Raw genomic sequence first — 23,327 nt, forward strand, 5'->3', positions numbered from 1 at the left:
TGTGGTTTGAGGAGCATCATAGTGAACTCATGTTGATGTCTTGACAACTAAATTCGCCTGTTGCAAATACTATGGAATACTGCGTCGCTATCGGGTGCCATCAACGCGTACGCAAATCAGTGGGCCGTCATTTCGCGGAATACATGATCTGTGCTTAGATATCTAATGCCACGATACCTCCACAAAACTGCCAAGAAGCTGTAGGATCACTAATAGGTGGAATAAGTGATGTATTTGGTTCTAATATGGGCAAACAAACTATTTAGCAGGCGATCATCATGTTTTGGCTCATGAATGTATTTTCACCTATTATTGCAAATTTATCTATGGAAGACTCCAAGGAACATGCCTTGGAGTCGACAGCTATGAAACCTGTGTGTTTTTCAAGACATGTAGAAGATACTTTTTTTCTTTGGTTTCATGGTAGTGAGAATTTGAACGACTTTTTGGGATATCTGAATTCAGTTCACCTGTATATTCGTACCACTCTGGAGTGAAAAAGATTGCTGCCTTCACTTCCTTGATGTATTGCTCAAGAGGAAGTTGATGTCACATTGGGATATGCTGTTTATAGGAAGCCTACTCACACTTACTTTCATCTACAGACTGACAGACTGACAGTTGTCATTATCCATCTCAGCGTGAAGTGATGCTTGGCAGCTTCGTTCACAGGGCTAGTGTCGTTTCAGACCCTAACAATTTGTCAGCCGAGTTAACATATCTTAAGGTCCGCTTTTGTCAGAACTGATATAGGCCTATCAACCAACCGTGCCCCGGGTGTGTGATGATAATGTCGACTTGGCACCAAGATCTGTCACTTTTCTGCCTTACGCTGGAAGCCTTTCTAACAACACTGGTCGCATAGACTTACAGCTGTTGGGATAGTGTTACTATGAAGCAACTGAAATTAAATTAGCAAGTTACCTTGTAAATAGAGATGGAAGTTTTTGCTTAAATACTGCATGGAAGCCTGCTCCCTCCTTGTTGAAAAACAGAGACAGAGAGTTAGTAATACCTCACCTTTTCTTTAGTATTTTTTGCTGTCAATGATTTCTGACATCGGTCATCTTTGATTGCGGGGTGGCGCTAGTGTTTATAGTGCGTGTGTATGTGTGTTATCTTTCCGAAATCACTCTGCAAACCGAAGTTTTCATTTCATTTGCATAGTGCTTACTTGCTGAAATTTTGCTTTGGCAATGACAGCGTGGTTACATATCGAAATATCGGCTTTTGTTGACGACTTCAGCCGGCTCCATTCCCGTAAGTTATTTAAACACGATTTAACTTAGTCTATACTACATAGGCCTTTAATAAGACCTGGTACTGACTGTTTTAGTACAAAGGCTTTTGGATGAGGCATCCACTACTAGCGGGCCTTCATGTGAGTAAAAAATCTTTTTGCATTCCTTTTCACTTTTAGTGCTGAGATGTGATATGGGTTTGGTGGATTGGTTCCTTAGCTTCCAGATTGTATCCTTTCAGTCTCCTTTCCACATTTTGCGATAACTTTTATGTACTACTTCAGTTTGTACCTGCTAATTGGTTCCTTCAACCAGTGGTCACGGACGTACTGATAATAAGGGTTCTCCTATTATGTGTTTACCTACTATTACTAAGAGGAATAAACCCATATTTAATTGTGAGAATTCATGCAGAATCTTCTAAAATTCAAGCATTAACCAAGACCACCGAGCGTGCGTATTGGAACAGAACGTTCTACATAAACACCTCAGTTCTTTGACCAAGCACGCATCCAAGTTCCCTTGCAGTCGATATTTTGATAGACGCATATGTTTTATGTCGTATTGTTGTATCATTTCCTTGAATTGTCTGCTTAAGAATGTAGTGCCATTATCCGACATAAGACACTGCGGAACATTCAACTTTTTAAAAAAATCCCACGTTAGACAGCGAAACATACCCTGTGCAGCCACTCATTTCAACGTAAATAATTTTGCATATTTTAATCAACACTCCAAGACTACAAACATGTATAGTAACCCTACTAAACTACACAGTAGTGGGCCAAAAAATACAGTGACATTATGTCCCAAAGACACTTCCATAAGGATGGATACAATTTCCTTAAGCTTTATGCAACACTCCTATTTTCTTAGAGTCAGTCTCACTATTTGCGTCCTGTTTTTAAAATCACTGTACTTCATGAAATGCTTTACGCACTTTATTACTCTGAAAAGTCCATACGTCTCTTGGATACAATTTACCAGTTCTTGAACTGTGTATATAAGCTCGCCATAACCCATTGTCATTAGAGGCTTTCCAACAGAGTAAATAGTTAAATAGTAACCCCAGGTATTGTATATTACCAGTGTCCTTCCCTTCCACGAGGTTTTGGACGATTTCTCCTAGTTAGATATCGTTAACTTGGTCGAACGTAAGGGGAGTTGAAACGCCGTATCCCGACAATGTTAAATTTAATGACTTGGGATCCCTGTATTTCAGGAACCACTGTAGCCATTGACATGAAACTTTTACAGGACATTAAACTGTATGTTCTGAATCTACTCAATTACAATAATAGTGTAATTCTTCATGCTTTTCCGGCGATCTGTTGACATCTTGGATATTCGGGAATCCAGCCGGATGTTCGCGTCGTTCTCGCACGATATTTCAACAGCGCGCCTCGCTGTCTTCTTCAGGTGCTACCTGAGACTCAGGTAGCACCTGAAGAAGACAGCGAGGCACGCTGTTGAAATAACGTGCAAGAACAACGCGAACATCCGGCTGGATTCCCTAATATCCAAGATGTCTACAATAATAGTATTTCAACCACTGCTTTCGGAAATACAATTTTTTTAATTACACAGATAAAATGTTGGTTCCTTTTTGTACGTTACCCTAAATAATTTTAATTAAACATAATATTATGTTCTTCTTTTAGTTCAGTAGACTTAGGATATGCATGTTATTACTCCCTGAAAATTAGAATACTTTACTCTAAGTGGTTCCTGAGATTCAGGGAAAAATGCAAAAGAAAATGTAAATCTTCAGGGACGGGTTCTAAAGTTTCTAACTCACTAAATATATGCTAAATTTTTTTTAAATTTTTAGTCACTCAGAAGCATCCTGCACCATACTGTATATCATCCTCTTGATCTTGCTCTAAAGTTTTTCTTCTTTTCTTCTTTCTGGACACCTTAGTGGCCAACTGTGCTGCATACACTGCTTTACCAATGCGAACCTTGTCCATCCTTTCAAGTTCTCTAACGCAGTTTGCTTCAGGATTAGTTCCCATATGCTGTAGCACTTTCACTCTACCGATTTTGACATCATTAAAAGCAATAACAGCGTCACTGACCCCGTACTTAACTGTCTTCATCCCAACAAAAACATTTTTTGGTAAGGGGGTCCATACAGAATTACTAAACGACTCATTGGAATTTTGAGTCTGACCATACAGACACTTCTTCAGTAATTCAGGATTTGCCAGGTCTCTGTAAATAGTTTTTATGATATCTGTGACTGCTGTTGGGGTGGAATGTTTATGGCTGTATGAACTGTTTGAGTACTGAGCATTGCGGTAATTACACCATGAATCAAGTGCAGGAGGACAAAGGCGGTGTACTGGTTTTTCATCAGTTGGCAGTCTGTGGAAGAAGGTAGCCCATACTGCCTGCTTATTTTTCAACAAATCTTCAGTATTATTTATAATGGCCATCCCATAATACTGCTGCAGTTCATCAGTCATTTTGTCTGTCAGCCTGCTTCTTATGGTTTTACTATCAGAAAGTTTCTTGTCTCTCAAACTTTGTTCCATCTTCCTCAACCCGGTGCCCATCCTCTTCTGGACATGACCGACACATTCCAGTTTTGTGATAATCTTCTCACCATAAGGCTGAGCGGCTACTACACTGTTCTATGCTTTGAGTTTCCATCATCTAAGAACTTAGTGTAACACACTCCCCTTTTGTTCACAGATCGACAAAAAATTTCAATAGCTGCAGAGGCCTCCATACCACCACTTGTTCCTTCATAATTTCTGTCACAGACATGCCCTTCTTCATTCTCTGATTGACGCTTATAAAAATGTTTGGTTAAGGTTCAAAATGGCTCCGAGCACTATGGGACTTAACATCTGAGGTCATCAGTCCCCTAGAACTTAGAACTGCTTAAACCTAACTAACCTAAGGACATCACACACGTCCATGCCCGAGGCAGGATTCGAACCTGCGACCGTAGCGGTCGCGCGGTTCCAGACTGACGCGCCTAGAACCGCTCGGCCACACCAGCCGGCTGTTTGGTTAAAGTCTGGAAATCTATTACCTTTCCAGTATCCACACTGGTCACCGTAGCAACAGAGTTCTTAGAACTGTAGCTGCATTTCTGCCAAGTGCCATCAAAAGCTATTGGTATGTAAGTCATACCATCATTTATTTCAACAACTTCGTTTGCAGCACCCTTCATTGACTCTCGTACAACAGATTCCGCAACAACTCTAATAAATCCTACATACTTGTCGATTGTACATGGTGAATGTGGCATATTTATCATGGCACACATTGTTTCTGCTGCAGTGTGTCCTTTGCCAATAGCTCTCAATCCTTAAAACCACCTAAGATTTACTTCAAAATATTTATCTTTACACTTATCAGAATTCCAAAATGAATGAGTATATTCATAACTAGAGCAATTACTGATAAGTTTCCTGGCTAGTCCAGTTGATACCTCACTATCTTCATGTAAACTAACTGGCCCTCCATGTATTTTACAACACACACATTCACCTAACACGCTCGTTAGGATGTTTAAATCTATCAGAATATAACCTAACCTACCATTTACATCACTTTCGTTTTGAGAAAACTGAGTATCACAAGGTTTTATTTTAATCTTCGAAGCACTAATCGATGATTCTCTAGATGCTGAGAAGTTTGCCTGTATTTCATTGTTCGTAACTTCACACGCCACTTGTTGAACAGAATTTTTCCCTTTATCCGAAAATCTATTACCATGAAACCCATGTTTCTTAAAAATACTTCGTTTTGGCGTCATACTTTACTTTTGCTTTTTGAGAGATTTGCCAATCTATTCGTCACTTTTCCTCGGAAAAACGTTAGCACTTCGTCATACAACGCGTCTTTATAGTATGAAACGATATGATACTGTTTTTGACAATGCTAACATCACAAACACGTTATTTAACCTTTATAACACAGCCTTATATACAAAACAATTACCGATTTTATTAGAAAAATTTTAACATTTTCAACCGCTGTAGATTACATTTTAAAAAATAAAATAAAATGCTTCCCGTGTGATATATATATATATATATATATATATATATATATATATATATATATATATATATATATATATATATATAGGGTGTTACAAAAAGGTACGGCCAAACTTTCAGGAAACATTCCTCACACACAAAGAAAGAAAATATGTTATGGGGACAAGTGTCCGGAAACGCTTACTTTCCATGTTAGAGCTCATTTTATTACTTCTCTTCAAATCACATTAATCATGGACTGGAAACACACAGCAACAGAACGTACCAGCGTGACTTCAAACACTTTGTTACAGGAAATGTTCAAAACGACCTCCGTTAGCGAGGATACATGCATTCACCCTCCGTCGCATGGAATCCCTATTGCGCTGATGCAGCCCTGGAGAATGGCGTACTGTATCACAGCTGTCCACAATACGAGCACGAAGCGTCTCTACATTTGGTACCGGGGTCGCGTAGGCAAGAGCTTTCAAATGCCCCATAAATGAAAGTCAAGAGGGTTGAGGTCAGGAGAGCGTGGACGCCATGGAATTGGTCCGCCTCTACCAATCCATCGGTCACCGTATCTGTTGTTGAGAAGCGTACGAACACTTCAACTGAAATGTGCAGGAGCTCCATCGCGCATGAACCACATGTTGTGTCGTACTTGTAAAGTCACATGTTCTAGCAGCACAGGTAGAGTATCCCGTATGAAATCATGATAACGTGCTCCATTGAGCGTAAGTGGACGAAACTAAAATGAGCTCTAACATGGAAATTAAGCGCTTCCGCACACATGTTCACATAACATCTTTCCTCTGTTTGTGTGTGAGGAATGTTTCCTGAAAGTTTGGCCGTACCTTTGTATATATATATATATATATATAGGGTAAGTCACCTAACATTACCGGCGGATATACAATCCTGGAAATTGAAATAAGAACACCGTGAATTCATTGTCCCAGGAAGGGGAAACTTTATTGACACATTCCTGGGGTCAGATACATCACATGATCACACTGACAGAACCACAGGCGCATAGACACAGGCAACAGAGCATGCACAATGTCGGCACTAGTACAGTGTATATCCACCTTTCGCAGCAATGCAGGCTGCTATTCTCCCATGGAGACGATCGTAGAGATGCTGAATGTAGTCCTGTGGAACGGCTTGCCATGCCATTTCCACCTGGCGCCTCAGTTGGACCAGCGTTCGTGCTGGACGTGCAGACCGCGTGAGACGACGCTTCATCCAGTCCCAAACATGCTCAATGGGGGACAGATCCGGAGATCTTGCTGGCCAGGGTAGTTGACTTACACCTTCTAGAGCACGTTGGGTGGCACGGGATACATGCGGACGTGCATTGTCCTGTTGGAACAGCAAGTTCCCTTGCCGGTCTAGGAATGGTAGAACGATGGGTTCGATGACGGTTTGGATGTACCGTGCACTATTCAGTGTCCCCTCGACGATCACCAGTGGTGTACGGCCAGTGTAGGAGATCGCTCCCCACACCATCATGCCGGGTGTTGGCCCTGTGTACCTCGGTCGTATGCAGTCCTGATTGTGGCGCTCACCTGCACGGCGCCAAACACGCATACGACCATCATTGGCACCAAGGCAGAAGCGACTCTCATCGCTGAAGACGACACGTCTCCATTCGTCCCTCCATTCACGCCTGTCGCGACACCACTGGAGGCGGGCTGCACGATGTTGGGGCGTGAGCGGAAGACGGCCTAACGGTGTGCGCGACCGTAGCCCAGCTTCATGGAGACGGTTGCGAATGGTCCTCGCCGATACCCCAGGAGCAACAGTGTCCCTAATTTGCTGGGAAGTGGCGGTGCGGTCCCCTACGGCACTGCGTAGGATCCTACGGTCTTGGCGTGCATCCGTGCGTCGCTGCGGTCCGGTCCCAGGTCGACGGGCACGTGCACCTTCCGCCGACCACTGGCGACAACATCGATGTACTGTGGAGACCTCACGCCCCACGTGTTGAGCAATTCGGCGGTACGTCCACCCGGCCTCCCGCATGCCCACTATACGCCCTCGCTCAAAGTCCGTCAACTGCACATACGGTTCACGTCCACGCTGTCGCGGCATGCTACCAGTGTTAAAGACTGCGATGGAGCTCCGTATGCCACGGCAAACTGGCTGACACTGACGGCGGCGGTGCACAAATGCTGCGCAGCTAGCGCCATTCGACGGCCAACACCGCGGTTCCTGGTGTGTCCGCTGTGCCGTGCGTGTGATCATTGCTTGTACAGCCCTCTCGCAGTGTCCGAAGCAAGTATGGTGGGTCTGACACACCGGTGTCAATGTGTTCTTTTTTCCGTTTCCAGGAGTGTATTTCGTAAACCACTTCAAATACTGACGAATCGATTCCACAGACCGAACGCCGAACGTGAGGAGAGGGGCTAGTGTAAATGGTTAATACAAACCATAAATAAATGCACGGAAGTATGCTTTTTAACACAAACCTACGTTTTTTTAAATGGAACCCCGTTAGTTTTGTTATCAAACACACACACACACACACACACACACACACACACACACACACACTCACACACACACACATATATATATATATATATATATATATATATATATATGATTTTCAATCTTTAGAAAATAAGCCGGCCGGTGTATGTATATATGTTTATATGATTTTCAATCTTTAGAAAATAAGCCGGCCGGTTTGGCCGAGCGGTTCTAGACGCTTTAGTCTGGAACCGCACGACCGCTTCAGTCTCAGGTTCGAATCCTGCCTCGGGCGTGGATGTGTGTGATGTCCTTAGGTTAGTTATGTTTAAGTAGTTCTAAGTTCTAGGGGACTGATGACCTCAGATGTTAAGTCCCATAGTGCTCAGAGCCATATGAACCATTTTTTTTTTAGAAAATAAACTTGCTACTTAGTTCTGAGTCAATCGGGAGTTTAATGGGATAGAACATCTTCCTCAATATATCTTATTTGGTAATTAAGGTGTTGCAGACGAAGCCACAATCGAAACAACCTATGACATATGAAATGGCAATTTGTTAAAAATGTAAAAACTTGCTGATCTTCATTTATTCCTGCCATTATTTAATCCTCCTTGAAACATGACCTACGATAGTCTGCAATCTGTTGCTTCCAGTGACATGTTAAAGTCCTGCTCAGTATTTGGGTGAAACAGAATTGGTGCATTATCTGTCATGTTTTATACCACACTCCTGGAAATGGAAAAAAGAACACATTGACACCGGTGTGTCAGACCCACCATACTTGCTTCGGACACTGCGAGAGGGCTGTACAAGCAATGATCACACGCACGGCACAGCGGACACACCAGGAACCGCGGTGTTGGCCGTCGAATGGCGCTAGCTGCGCAGCATTTGTGCACCGCCGCCGTCAGTGTCAGCCAGTTTGCCGTGGCATACGGAGCTCCATCGCAGTCTTTAACACTGGTAGCATGCCGCGACAGCGTGGACGTGAACCGTATGTGCAGTTGACGGACTTTGAGCGAGGGCGTATAGTGGGCATGCGGGAGGCCGGGTGGACGTACCGCCGAATTGCTCAACACGTGGGGCGTGAGGTCTCCACAGTACATCGATGTTGTCGCCAGTGGTCGGCGGAAGGTGCACGTGCCCGTCGACCTGGGACCGGACCGCAGCGACGCACGGATGCACGCCAAGACCGTAGGATCCTACGCAGTGCCGTAGGGGACCGCACCGCCACTTCCCAGCAAATTAGGGACACTGTTGCTCCTGGGGTATCGGCGAGGACCATTCGCAACCGTCTCCATGAAGCTGGGCTACGGTCGCGCACACCGTTAGGCCGTCTTCCGCTCACGCCCCAACATCGTGCAGCCCGCCTCCAGTGGTGTCGCGACAGGCGTGAATGGAGGGACGAATGGAGACGTGTCGTCTTCAGCGATGAGAGTCGCTTCTGCCTTGGTGCCAATGATGGTCGTATGCGTGTTTGGCGCCGTGCAGGTGAGCGCCACAATCAGGACTGCATACGACCGAGGCACACAGGGCCAACACCCGGCATCATGGTGTGGGGAGCGATCTCCTACACTGGCCGTACACCACTGGTGATCGTCGAGGGGGCACTGAATAGTGCACGGTACATCCAAACCGTCATCGAACCCATCGTTCTACCATTCCTAGGCCGGCAAGGGAACTTGCTGTTCCAACAGGACAATGCACGTCCGCATGTATCCCGTGCCACCCAACGTGCTCTAGAAGGTGTAAGTCAACTACCCTGGCCAGCAAGATCTCCGGATCTGTCCCCCATTGAGCATGTTTGGGACTGGATGAAGCGTCGTCTCACGCGGTCTGCACGTCCAGCACGAACGCTGGTCCAACTGAGGCGCCAGGTGGAAATGGCATGGCAAGCCGTTCCACAGGACTACATCCAGCATCTCTACGATCGTCTCCATGGGAAAATAGCAGCCTGCATTGCTGCGAAAGGTGGATATACACTGTACTAGTGCCGACATTGTGCATGCTCTGTTGCCTGTGTCTATGTGCCTGTGGTTCTGTCAGTGTGATCATGTGATGTATCTGACCCCAGGAATGTGTCACTAAAGTTTCCCCTTCCTGGGACAATGAATTCACGGTGTTCTTATTTCAATTTCCAGGAGTGTATTAACAGCATTCTTCTGTTCCTCACATGATTTCCATATTGTTTTCTTTTTAATTAGATTTAGTAATTTCGGGAGAGTCCGATCTGTTCCTGGTAGAAAATGACTAAACTAACCGACCATTGCTAGGAAAGACTTTAATTGTTTTGTGTTCTTTGTGCTCAGCGCCGATCAATTGATTCTTTACGTGATGGATCAGTTCTAATAACTGTGTTGTCAATTATGTGTGCCAAAAATTTTACCCATTATCTCCGAAAAAACGATTTGGGTAATGTTGGGGGTAATTCTCTGTTTTTTAACCATTAAAAATAGTTTTTTTACAGCAATATGCTCTTCCCAAGTTTTACATATGGGATTAATTTCTGCAGCAGATAAGGCCTAGGGCAAAATCTAGTGCTCTGACACAGATACCGATATATTAAGTCGAGAAGGTAGTACCTTGTATTGGTATGGCCTACCTTTGAACAAGAAGGCTGTGTATCCCCCTGATCTGGATGCAATTTTCCCTGACATTACCCTCTTGTCTGGTCCATACAACTAATATATTCTTCACCTGAGAGTTTCAAAGGATTTCTTCCACCAGAATGCCGGCCCGTGTGGCCGTGCGGTTAAAGGCGCTTCAGTCTGGAACCGCGTGACCGCTATGGTCGCAGGTTCGAATCCTGCCTCGGGCATGGATGTGTGTGATGTCCTTCGGTTAGTTAGGTTTAATTAGTTCTAAGTTCTAGGCGACTGATGACCTCAGAAGTTAAGTCGCATAGTGCTCAGAGCCATTTGAACCATTTTCCACCAGAATATGGTGGTCTCTTTCCATCTCCATGAACCGATTTTATGCCCTTGCATTCAAAACCAGTCTTACATTGCATCATGTTTTCTCTGTCACTAATAAGCTATTACATGCACTATACGATCTCTCAATAATGTCTTGTTAATCATGCCCTCTATATCTCTCGCAACCACATCTTTCAAGTCAAACAGTATAGCGTACGATCTTTTGAAGAACAGCTCATGATTTTTAATTTTTATCTTCCAAACGTATTCCCCAATAACCCTGGCGTGTCAGCGAAAACAGTGTTGAATTCTGACGATAAAAAGTTTAATTATTCCCTCTCTTCTGACTACAATGAAGAGTTTTCATTGCCCTTAATCTTGATTTCTATAGCAACATTAGTCACAGTGACGACAATGAACTGTTTTCGTTGCCCTCAGTCTTGTTTTCTGTAGTAACATTAGTCACAGTGTAACACACATAGACTGTATATTCATTAGCCTCTCATTCCACCAGCAAATTCAAAGATGAGGATATTTTTGTTTATATATTATCTATGATAGGTACGTCAACTTTGGATTGTAGAAATTCAATCGTGATTTTCTCCCTACCCTTTTTTACTGTCACACGTAACTCCTAAACATTTACTGCTATCTTACACATACTAATACAATCCATTCCTAGTTGCAAGGATATATTTAAACTAGGAACTACAGGAAAAGATTATGTTAACATTCTTTGTTTATAAAAAAAGTAAGGAAGCCTCCTCAGTTATGGTTTGACTTTTACGCCCTGTAATTCCAATAATCGTGTAAGACAACACCATTGCTTTCTTTTCAACTGATACAGTTCTTTCGCAAGAATACTAATATCGCTTCAAAAATCGAGAGTAATATTTACTTTGGTACCTTGTATGTCTTGTTTGGCGACAGAATTTCCAGTTATACTCCTTACAATGGCACTGTTTTCATACAATACATCATTCTGCAAATTTCTGTTGTCGATACGTTGTTACTAAAATAACGACGACGGATCCAACTTGTTTCTCACCAGGGTGTTCCAGATCTTGGCCCTCACCTTGGGATCCCCTGACCACAATCCCTTGCGATATGCACACCTTTGAATCTGGCCCAATACTGTCCTTTGCGGAAAGTTCCATGTTCTGCCTTTTCACCTGGCAATATCATACACTCTTAGAATTATTCTTCGTTTGATTGGAATTTAGTCTTTCCTGAACTCAGCTTTATTCGTCCTAAAGTGTTTGTCTTCTCTAGCCTTGTTCAAAATGTGTGATAATTCCATGTAACTTAATATAATACCGGATTTCGAGCACTCTTTACCTATAATCTTCTCGCTTGCGAGTAAGGGCGTGCGATTAACTAGCACCCGAAGTAGGTGACTCTCGCTTAAGGGTTCGTCCACTAACTTTCTCCTGTTTAAACACCATTCGAAGTATTTACTGTACCTGCACCATCGTCTATTGAAATTTTCTGGATATTGTAATTCGAATATAATCTTCTGCTGCTCGCGTTATGACCAGTATTTATCTTTAAACTGTTGTGCACGATCTGAACGATTCTTATAATTGTGTTTATTAATTTATCGCGCGTTCGGCTGCTTCGACCTTTAAATATCCGATCAAAAACTGTACTTTCTTTCTATGTATCACTTAGATGGCAAGCTCACGCAAAATTTCTTGATAATAATATCGGGTGCAGTTCTTCTACTGGTTTGAAAGTCTTGAACCGATTAGCTGTGTGGATACAGTTAGATAAACTAAATTCCGATTCACTCGGCGATTATGGTTTATTTAGGTGCAAACCCAGTGAAATGTTTCTGCTTGTTCCCGGTTCCGTTGATTCTACCGTACCATTTGAACATCCAAAACCGGCTTTATAGTCGCTTCCCTCTTGATTAATTCTACTAGCCATTCTATGAGGACATCTAGTGGCTGTAAATCCCGATACTAGTTCACAAACTTCCTGCAAACACTCCTCTATCCGTTATAACTGTCCTCGCAATGCTGTATTTTTTAATCTGTGATCCTCAGTGTGGTAAACGGATATTTATTGTTACCTTTCGCCCCCCGCTGTGCTCCAGATCAGTATGATGCGCCGACCGCACTAGCGACTCATCGCGCCGACACGTTACGGACAGTACACTACTGACCATTAAAATTGCTACACCAAGAAGAAATGCAAATAATAAACGGGTATTCATTGGAAAAATATATTACACTAGAACTGAGATGTGATTACATTTTCACGCAATTTGTGTTCATAGATCCTGAGAAAACAGTACCCAGAACAACCACCTCTGGCCGTAATAACGGCCTTCATACGCCTGGGCATTGAGTCAAACAGAGCTTGGATGGCGTGTACAGGTACAACTGCCCATGCATCTTCAACACGGTACCGCAGTTCATCAAGAGTACTCTCTGGCGTATTGTGACGAGCCAGTTGCTCGACCACCATTGAACAGACGTTTTCAATTGGTGAGAGATCTGGAGAATGTGCTGGTCAGGGCAGCAGTCGAACATTTTTTGTATCCAGAAAGGCCCGTACAGGACCTGCAAAATGCGGTCGTTCATTATCCTGCTGAATTGTAGGGTTTCGCAGGGATCGAATGAAGGGTAGAGCCACGGGTCGTAACACATCTGAAATGTAACGTCCACTGTTCAAAGTGCCATTAATGTGAACTGGACGTGACCGAGACATTAACCAATGACACCCCATACCATCACGCCGGGTGATACGCCAGTATGGCGATGACGAATACACGCTTCCCTTGTGCGTTCACCGCGATGTCGCAAAACACGGATGCGACCATCATGATGCTGTAAACAGAACCTGGATTCATCCGAAAAAATGACGTTTTGCCATTCGTGCACCCGGGTTCGTCGTTGAGTATACCATCGCAGGCGCTCCTGTCTGTGATGCAGCGTCAAGGGTAACCGCAGCCATGGTCTCCGAGCTGATAGTCCATGCTGCTGCAAACGTAGTCGAGCTGTTCGTGTAGATGATTGTTGTCTTGCAAACATCCCCATCTGTTGACTTAGGGATGGAGACGTGGCTGCACGATCCGTTACAGCCGTGCGGATAAGATGCCTGTCATCTCGACTGCTAGTGATACGAAGCCGTTGGGATCCAGCACGGTGTTCCGTATTACCCTCCTGAACCTACCGATTCCATATTCTGCTAACAGTCATTGGATCTCGACCAACGCGAGCAGCAATGTCGCGATACGATAAACCGAAATCGCGATAGGCTACAATCCGACCTTTATCAAAGTCGGTAACGTGATGGTACTCATTTCTCCTCCTTACACGAGGCATCACAACAACGTTTCACCAGGCAACGCCGGTCAACTCCTGTTAGTGTATGATAAATCGGCTGGAAACTTTCCTCATGTCAGCACGTTGTAGGTGTCGCCACCGGCGCCAACCTTGTATGAATGTTCTGAAAACTAATCATTTGCATATGACAGCATCTTCTTCCTGTCGGTTAAATTTCGCGTATGTAGCACGTCATCTTCGTAGTGTAGTAATTTTAATGGCCAGTATGAGCTGTGCTAAGTCTCGCTAGTTGCTGATGTGGGGCAGACACCGTAGGCGCCGTCATCGGCCTCCATCGCGAGTCTACATCACCAGATGCGCGCCAACTCAAAACTAGCGTCGCCAAAGCCAGTGACATCTACGCTTGTGTATATCCAGGCCGAAGTCAGTCTCCCACCACCAGTCTAATCCATGCTGTTAACGGTTAGCTATCGTGCAGTCCCTTAAATATGTACGTGGTGTTATTCTATAGACTTTTTATCACCTCCAGGAGTGAGTTCATGTTACTATAAGTTGTGCTATCGTGTGCTGTATCAAATAAACAAATTCGAAAGCCAGTGTTCGTTTGTGTTGTGTCCCACAACAAAACTGACGACTAATGACTGAACTTGCATGTGTTCTACCACTGGAACTGAGACAAGCTGCGTGCAAATTTCGGAACTTTGCTGACGTTTTAGGGTTGTGAACCTTCCGGTGAACTGAGGACCTCGTGTGTTGATCTGCTACCAGCATAGCCAGCCAGCCAGCATCGCCAGCATAGCTGATAAATCTCTTGCTGGAAACAAGCAGGTCAATCCTATCGAGCATTGGCAGCCAAATTCAGGGCTAAGTCGCTGATGCAATTTTTTGTCCCGTCAACCAAAGAAAATTGTGTAGAAGTTGTGATCAGAGCTGCGATCGTCCGCGCAGCATCCGATAATGAGTTTCAGTTGAAGGCTTTACAGCTTCTTTAGACGAGATGTTGTGTTTATTAGAGACTTATGAAGTCATGCAAGCGGCGGACCGCCACTTAGATTAATGGGCGGTCACTGACGCGGTGATCCTGGAGATATTGAAAATTAGGCAGCGTTCGTTCCTGTACACGTAAACAAAGTATCTCATGCGAAAAGTTGCAAGTTATCCTGATCTGGGACGCCACAATGAAAGTTAACCTGTTTGGGGCCTATATAAAAATGATTGGCAATGTATACCAGAAGAAATGCATGCATAATCTAGTTTACTGACAAAATCTATTCAACGAAAGTTAACTCTGTTGGAAGGCTAAAAAAAAAAAAAATTGAGAATGTATGCAAAATCTAGTTTATTGACGCTTATTATCATAAAAAAACAAAGACTGACATAATTAATGCAAAATCCGTTTAGATAGAATATTATAAACAGCTTGCAAGTGGTTTAAGAGCACAATGGACAAGGATCCTGGGAGGCAAAAGTGAGTCTCATACTCTGGCCCTAAAATTGTAGATAACACTACCTGAATTGATTCGAAGCTGAGCAGACCTGGAGCGATAATCTACAGAAGTCTATATAGGTGCAGGTCAGAACAAGTGGCGATTGTGATTTGTACGCCCTGACAAGACTGAGCACCAGTACGTTACCCTGATGGCTTCGTGCAGCGATGAAACGTGCAGCTGGCGAGATGTGTGCCGCGGGGGCGAAGGTGTAACGCAGCACCTGTGAATCGATCGTGGCCATGAAAGAAATGCAAAATTCCATGGTATAGCGATCAAGCGAACAGAGGCACCACTGCCAGTTTACTGTAACACTCACACGCTCTCACTGACGTTGGAACACACAAACTGCCTCGCGATTTAATATTACAGGCAACAGCCGAATTTTCTCGAAGCGACAAACGCGGCTACAGCCACCGTATGGATGTTCTCCTGACAGTCAGGTTACTTGTTTACGATGCACAACTGAAGGTTGCACAATCACATAGACGATGGAACACACAAATTGCGTCGCGATTCAATATTACAGGCTCCACCAGACTTTTCTCCAGGCGACTACATGGCTACGGTCATCGTTTGGACATTCTCCAAGGAGTCATGGTGCTTTTTTCTGAAGCACCACTGCCAGTTTACTGTAACCGTCGCACCCTCACAATGACGATGCAAGACACAAATTGCGTCGTGATTCAAAATTACAGTCTCCGGTTGACTTCACTCTTAGCGACTAATACGGCTACGGTCACAGTTTGGACGTATTCCTGGGAGGCAAGTTGCTTCCTTTCGATGCACCAATGCCAGTTTACTGTAATCCTCGTACCCTGACAGAATATGGGACACACAAAATGCGTGGCGATTCAATATTACAGGCCCCAGACTAATTCTCTCCAAGCGACTAACGCGGATAGAGTCATCGTATGGACGTTCTCCTGGGAATCAAGTTGCTTTTTTCCGATGCTCCAAAGCCAGTTTACTGCAACTCTCGCACCCTCACAGCGAAGATCGAACACACAAACTGCGTCACCATTCAATATTACAGGATCCAGCGGAGTTCTCTTGAAGCGAATAACACGGCTGTGGTCCCCATATAAATGTTGTCCTGGGAGTGAAGTTGCTTGTTTCCGATGCACCAATGCCAGTTTAGTGTAACCCTCGCAATATCACAGTGAATATCAAACACACAAATTGTGTCGCGAATCAATATTACAGGTTCCAGCAGCCTTCTCTTGAAGCGAGTAACACAACTGTGGTCCCCGAATAAATGTTCTCCTGGAAGTCAATTTGGTTGTTCCCGATGCACCAATGCCAGTTTACTGTAAAACTCGCATCCTTACATTGAATATCGAACACAGAGGTTGCGCCGCGATTCAATATGACAAGCTCCACATACTTTTCTTGAAGCGAATCACAAAGGTGTGATCCCGTATAAATGTTCTCCTGGGAGTCAAGTTGCTTGTTTCCGATGCACTAATGCCAGTTTCCAGCAACCCTCGTACCCTCACAGTGAATATCGAACACACAAATTGCAACAAGATTCAATATTACAGGCTCCAGCAGACTTGTCTTGAAGCGACTAACACAGCAGTGTTCCCCGTGTAAATGTTCTCCTGGGAGTTAAGTTGCTTGTTTCCGATGCACCAATGCCAGTTTACTGTAACCTTCGCACCCTCAGAGTAAATATCGGCCGCTACGGTCGCAGGTTCGAATCCCGCCTCGGGCATGGATGTGTGTGATGTCCATAGGCTAGTTAAGTTTAAGTTCTAGGCGACCTCAGAAGTTAAGTCGCATAGTACTGGGAGCCAGAGTAAATATCGACCACACAAATCCCGTCACGATTGAATATTACAGGTCACGGCAGACTTCTCTTCAAGCGAGTAACACATTTGTTATCCCCGCATAAATGTTCAGCTTTGTTTCAAGCTGGTTGTTTCAGATGCCCAAATACCAGTTAATGTAAGCCTCGCACCCTCACAGTGAATATCGAACACACAAATTGCGTCGCTATTCAATATAACAGGCTCCAGCAAACTTCTCTGGAAGCGACTAACAAGCAGTGGTCCCCGTATAAATGTTCTCCTTTGTAAGTCAAGTTGCTTGTTTCCAATGTACCAATGCAAGTTTAGTGTAACTCTCGAACCCGCACAGTGAATATCAAACACAGAAATTGCGTCACTATTTAATATTACAGTCTCCAGCAGACTTTTTTTGAAGCGACTGACGCAGGTGTGGTCCCTGTATAAATGATCTCATGGGAGTGAAGTTGCTTGTTTCCGATACACCAATGCCGGTTTACAGTAACTCTCGCTCCCTCACAGTGGATATCGAATACAAATATTGCATCGCGATTCAATATTACAATCTCCAGCGGTCTTCTCTTGAAATGACTATCAAAGAAGTGGTCCCCATGTAAATGTTCTGCTAGAGTTATATTGCTTGTTTCCGATGTCAAAATGCCAATTTACTGTAACCCTCGCACCCTCACAGCGAAAATCGAACACACAAATTTCGTCGAGGTTCAATATTACAGGCTCCTGCAGACTTCTCTTTAAGCGACTAACACAGTTATTGTCCCCGCATAAATAAACTCCAGGCCGTCAAGTTGCTTGTTTCCGATGCACCAATGCTAGTTTACTGTAATCCTCTCATCATCACAGTGAATATCGAACACACAAATTGCGTCACGATTGAATATTTCAGGCTCCAGCAGACTTCCCTTGAAGCGAATAACACAGCTGTGGTCCCCGTATAAATGTTCTCGTGGGATACAAGTTGCTTCTTTCCGATGCACCAATGCCAGTTGACTGTATTACTTGCACCCTCAGAGTGAATACCGAACACATCAATTCCGTCCCAATACAATATTTCAGGCTGCAGCACAGTTCACTTGAAGTGAATAATACGGCTGTGGTCCCCATATAAATGTTCTACTAGTAGTCTAGTTGCTTGTTTCCGATGCACCAGTGCCAGTTTACTGCAACCCTTGCACCCTCACAGTGAACATCGAACACACAAATTGCTTCATGATTCACTATTACAGGCTCCAGCAGACTTCATTAGAAGCTAATAACACAACTGTGGTCCCCATATAAATGTTCTCGTGGGAGTCGACTTGGTTGTTACTGATGTACCAATGCCAGTTTGATGCAACACTCGCAATTTCTCTGTGAATAGGGAACACACAATTTGCGTCGCGATTCAATATCACAGGCTCCAGCAACTTCTCTTGAAGCTACCAACAAAGTTGTTGTCCCTGTATAAATGTGCTCCTGGGAGTCACGTTGGGTGTTTCCGATACACTAATGCTATTTTACTGTAACCCTCGCACCCTCACAGTGAATATCGAACATACAAATTGCGTAACGATTCAATATTACAGGCTCCAGCAGACATCTCTTGAAACGATAAATTTGCTGTGGTCCAAGTATAAATGTTCTATTGGTGGTCTAGTTCATTGTTCCTGATGCATAATGCCCGTTTACCGTAACGGTCGTATCACCACAGAGAATATGGATCACACAAATTGTGTTGCGATTCAATATTACAGGCTCCAGCAGACTTCTCTTGAAGCGACTGACAGCTGTGGTCCCCGTATAAATGTTCTCCCGTGAGGCAAATTCTTTTTTTCCGATGCACCACTGCCAGTTTATCAAAACCCTCCAATCGTCACAGTGACGATTGAACACACAAATAGCGTCGCGATACAATATTGCAGGCTCCAGCAGACCTCTCTTGAAGCGAGTTCAAATCGTTCAAATGGCTCTGAGCACTATGGGACTTAACAGCTGTGGTCATCAGTCCCCTAGAACTTAGAACTACTTAAACCTAACTAACCTAAGGACATCACACACATTCATGACCGAGGCAGGATTCGAACCTGCGACCGTAGCAGTCGCGCGGTTCCGGACAGCGCGCCTAGAACCACGAGACCACAGCGGCCGGCTTCAAGCGAGTAACTCAGCTGTGGTCCAAGTATAAACTTTCTACTGTGAGTCAAGTTGCTTGTTCAGATGTGCCAATGCCAGATTACTATAACCCTCACACCCTCACAGTGCATATCAAACACACAAATTTCGCCGCGATTCAATAATACAGGCTCTACCATATTTCTCTTGAAACGACTATCACAGGTGTACTCCCCATGTAAAACTTCTCGTGGGAGTCAAGTTGCTTGTTTTCGATGCACCAATGCCAGTTCACTGTAACCCTCGCATCCTCACAGTGAATATCGAACACACTAATTGAGTCGCGATTCAATATTACAGGATCCAGGAGACTTTTCTTAAAACGACTATCACAGGTATGGTCCCCGTATAAATGTTCTCCTGGCAGTGAAGATTCTTGTTGCCGAAGCACCGATGCCAGTTTACTGTAACCGTCGCACCCTCAAAGTGAATATCAAACACACAAATTGCGTGGCGATTCAATATTACAGGCTCCAGCAGACTTTCCTTGAAACGACTGACACAGCTTTGGTCCCCATATAAATGTTCTCTTGGGAGTCAAGTTCCGATGCACCAATGCCAATTTACTATAATACTTGCACCCACACAGTGAATATCGAACACATAAGTTTTGTCCCAATTCAATATTACAGAAGTCAAGGTGCTTCAAGTTCCGCTGCGATAAAATATTACACGCTCCAGGAAAGTTCTCTTGAAGCGACTAACACAGCTATGGTCCCCATATAAATGATCTCCTGCGAGTCAAGATTCTTGTTTCTGATGCACCAATACCATTTTACTGTAACCCTCGCGCCCTCACAGTGAATATCGAAGACACAATTTGGGTCATGATTCAATACGACAGGTTCCAGCAGACTTCTCTTGAAGGGAATAACACAGCTTTGTTCCCCGTATAAATGTTCTCTTGGGAGTCAAGTTGCTAGCCTCCAATGGGCCAATTCCAGTTTACTAACACCCTCGCAACCTCATAGTGAATATCGAACACACAATTTGTGTCGCGGTTGAATATTACCGGCTAAAGCAGACTTCTCTCTAAGCGACTAACACAGCTGTGGTCCCCGTATAAATGTTCTGCCTGGAATCAAATTGCTTGGATTGCATGCACCATTGAAATTAGCTGTAACACACGCACCCTGACTGTGAATAGCGAACTCACAATTTCTGCTGCGATTCAATATTACAGGCTCCAGCAGACTTGTCTTGAAGCGACTAACACAGCTGTGGTCACCGTATATACGTTCTCTTGGGAGTCAAGTTGCTTGTTTCCGATGCATCAATGCCAGTTTACTGTAACCCTCGCACCCACACAGTCAATATCGAACACACAAATTGTGTAGAGATTAAATATTACAGGATCCAGCACACTTCTCTTGAAACAACTATCACAGGTATGGTCCCCGTATAAATGTTATCCTAGGAGTCAAGTTGCTTCTTTTTGATGCACCAATGCAAGATTACTGTATTACTTGCACCCTCAGAGTGAATATGGAACACATCAATTGCGTCCCAATTCAATATTTCAGGCTCCAGCACACTCCTCTTTAAGCGACTAACACAGAAGTGGCCCCATATAAATATTCTACTCGTTGTAAAGTTTCTTGTTTCCGATGCACAAGTGCCGGTTTACTGCTACCCTCGCACCCTTACAGTGAATATCGAACACAAAAATTGCTTCACTATGCACTATAACACGCTCCAGAAGATTTCTGTTAAAGCGAATAACTCAGCTGTGGTCCCCATATAAATCTTTTCGTGGGAGTCGAGTTGCATGTTTCTGATGCAGCAATGTCTGTTTGATGTAACACTCGCACCTTCTCTGTGAATAGCGAACACACAAATTGAGCTGCGATTCAATATAACAGGATCCAGCAGACTTCTCTTCAAACGATCAACACAGGTGTGTTCCCCGAATATATGTTCTCCTGGGAGTCAAGTTGCTTGTTTCCAATGCAGCAATGCCTGTTTACTGTAACCGTCGCACCCTCACAGTGAATATCAAACACACAAATTGGGTCGCGATTCAATATTACAGGTATCAGCAGACTTCTCTTGAAGCGACTAACACAATTGTGGTCCCCGTACAAATGTTATCCTGAGAGTCCAGTCGCTTGTTTCCCATGCACCAGTGCAACTTTACTGTAACACTTGCAACCTCACATTGAATATCGAACACACAAATTGCATCGCGATTGAAAATTACAGGCTCCATCAGACTTCTCTTGAAACTACTATCACAGGTGTAGTCCCCATGTAAAACTTCTCCTGGGAGTCAAGTTGCTTGTTTCCGATGCACTAATGTCAGTTTACTGTAACCCTCGCACACTCACAGTGAATGGCGAACACACAAATTGCGTCGCGATTAAATATTACAGGCACCAGCAGACTTCTCGTGAAGTGACTAACTCAGCTGTCGACCAAGGATAAATGTTCTCCTGGGAGTCAAGTTGCTTGTTTCCGATGCACCAATGCCACTTTACTGTATCCCTCGCACCCTCACAGTGAATGTCGAACACACAAATTGCGTCGCGATGAAATATTACAGGCTCCAGCAGACTTCTCTTGAAGTGACTAACTCAGCTGTCGACCAAGGTTAAATGTCCTCCTGGGAGTCAAGTTGCTTGTTTCCGATGCACCAATGCCACTTTACTATAACCCTCGCACCCTCACAGTGAATGCCAAACACACAAATTGCGTCGCGATTAAATATTACAGGCTCCAGCAGACTTCTCTTGAAGTGACTAACTCAGCTGTCGACCAAGGATAAATGTTCTCCTAGGAGTCAAGTTGCTTGTTTCCGATGCACCAGTGCAACCAACTGTAACCCTCGCACCCTCACAGTGAATGTCGAACACAAAAATTGCGTCGCAATTCAATATTACAGGCTCCAGCAGACTTCTCTTGAAGTGACTAACTCAGCTGTCTACCAAAGATAAATGTTCTCCTGGGAGTCAAGTTGCGTGTTTGCGATGCATCAATGACACTTTACTGTAACTTTCGCACCCTCACAGTGAATGTCGAACACACAAATTGCGTCGCGATTCAATATTTCAGGTGTCAGCAGACTTCTCTTGAAACGACCATTACAGGTATGGTCCCCATATAAATGTTCTGTTGAGAGTCAAGTTGCTTCTTTCCGATTCACCAATGCCACTTTACTGTAACATTCACACCCTCACAGTGAATGTCGAAGACACAAATTTCGTCGCGATTCTTTATTACAGGCACCAGCAGACTTCTCTTGAAGTGACTAACTCAGCTGTCGACCAAGGACAAATGTTCTCCTGGAGGTCTAGTTGCTTGTTTCCGATGCACCAATGCCACTTTACTGTAACCCTCGCACCCTCACAGTAAATGTCGAGCACACAAATTGCGTCGCGATTCAATATTACAGGCTCCAGCAGACTTCTACTGAGGTGACAAACTCAGCTGTCGACCAAGGATAAATCTTCCGCTGGGAGTCAAGATGCTTTTTTCTGATGCACCATTGCCACTTTAGTGTAACCCTCGCACCCTCACAGTGAATGCCGAACACACAAATTGCGTTTCGATTCAATATTACAGGCTCCAGCAGACTTCTGTTGAAGTGACTAACTCAGCTGTCGACCAAGGACAAATGTTCTCCTGGAGGTCAAGTTGCTTGTTTCCGATGCAACAATGCCACTTTACTGTAACCCTCGCACCCACAGAGTAAATGTCGACCACACAAACTGCGTCGCGATTCAATATTTCAGGTGTCAGCAGACTTCTCTTAAAACGAACATTACAGGTATGGTCCCCATATAAATTTTCTTTTGAGAGTCAAGTTGCTAGTATCCGATGCACCAATGCCACTTTACTGTAACCTTCGCACCCTCACAGTGAATGTCGAACACACAAATTGCGTCGCGATTCAATATTAAAGGCACCAGCAGACTTCTCTTGAAGTGACTAACTCAGCTGTCGACCAAGGATAAATG

Source organism: Schistocerca cancellata, chromosome 4 (assembly GCF_023864275.1).
Source record: "Schistocerca cancellata isolate TAMUIC-IGC-003103 chromosome 4, iqSchCanc2.1, whole genome shotgun sequence".
In the NCBI taxonomy this organism is placed as follows: Eukaryota; Metazoa; Arthropoda; class Insecta; order Orthoptera; family Acrididae; genus Schistocerca; species Schistocerca cancellata.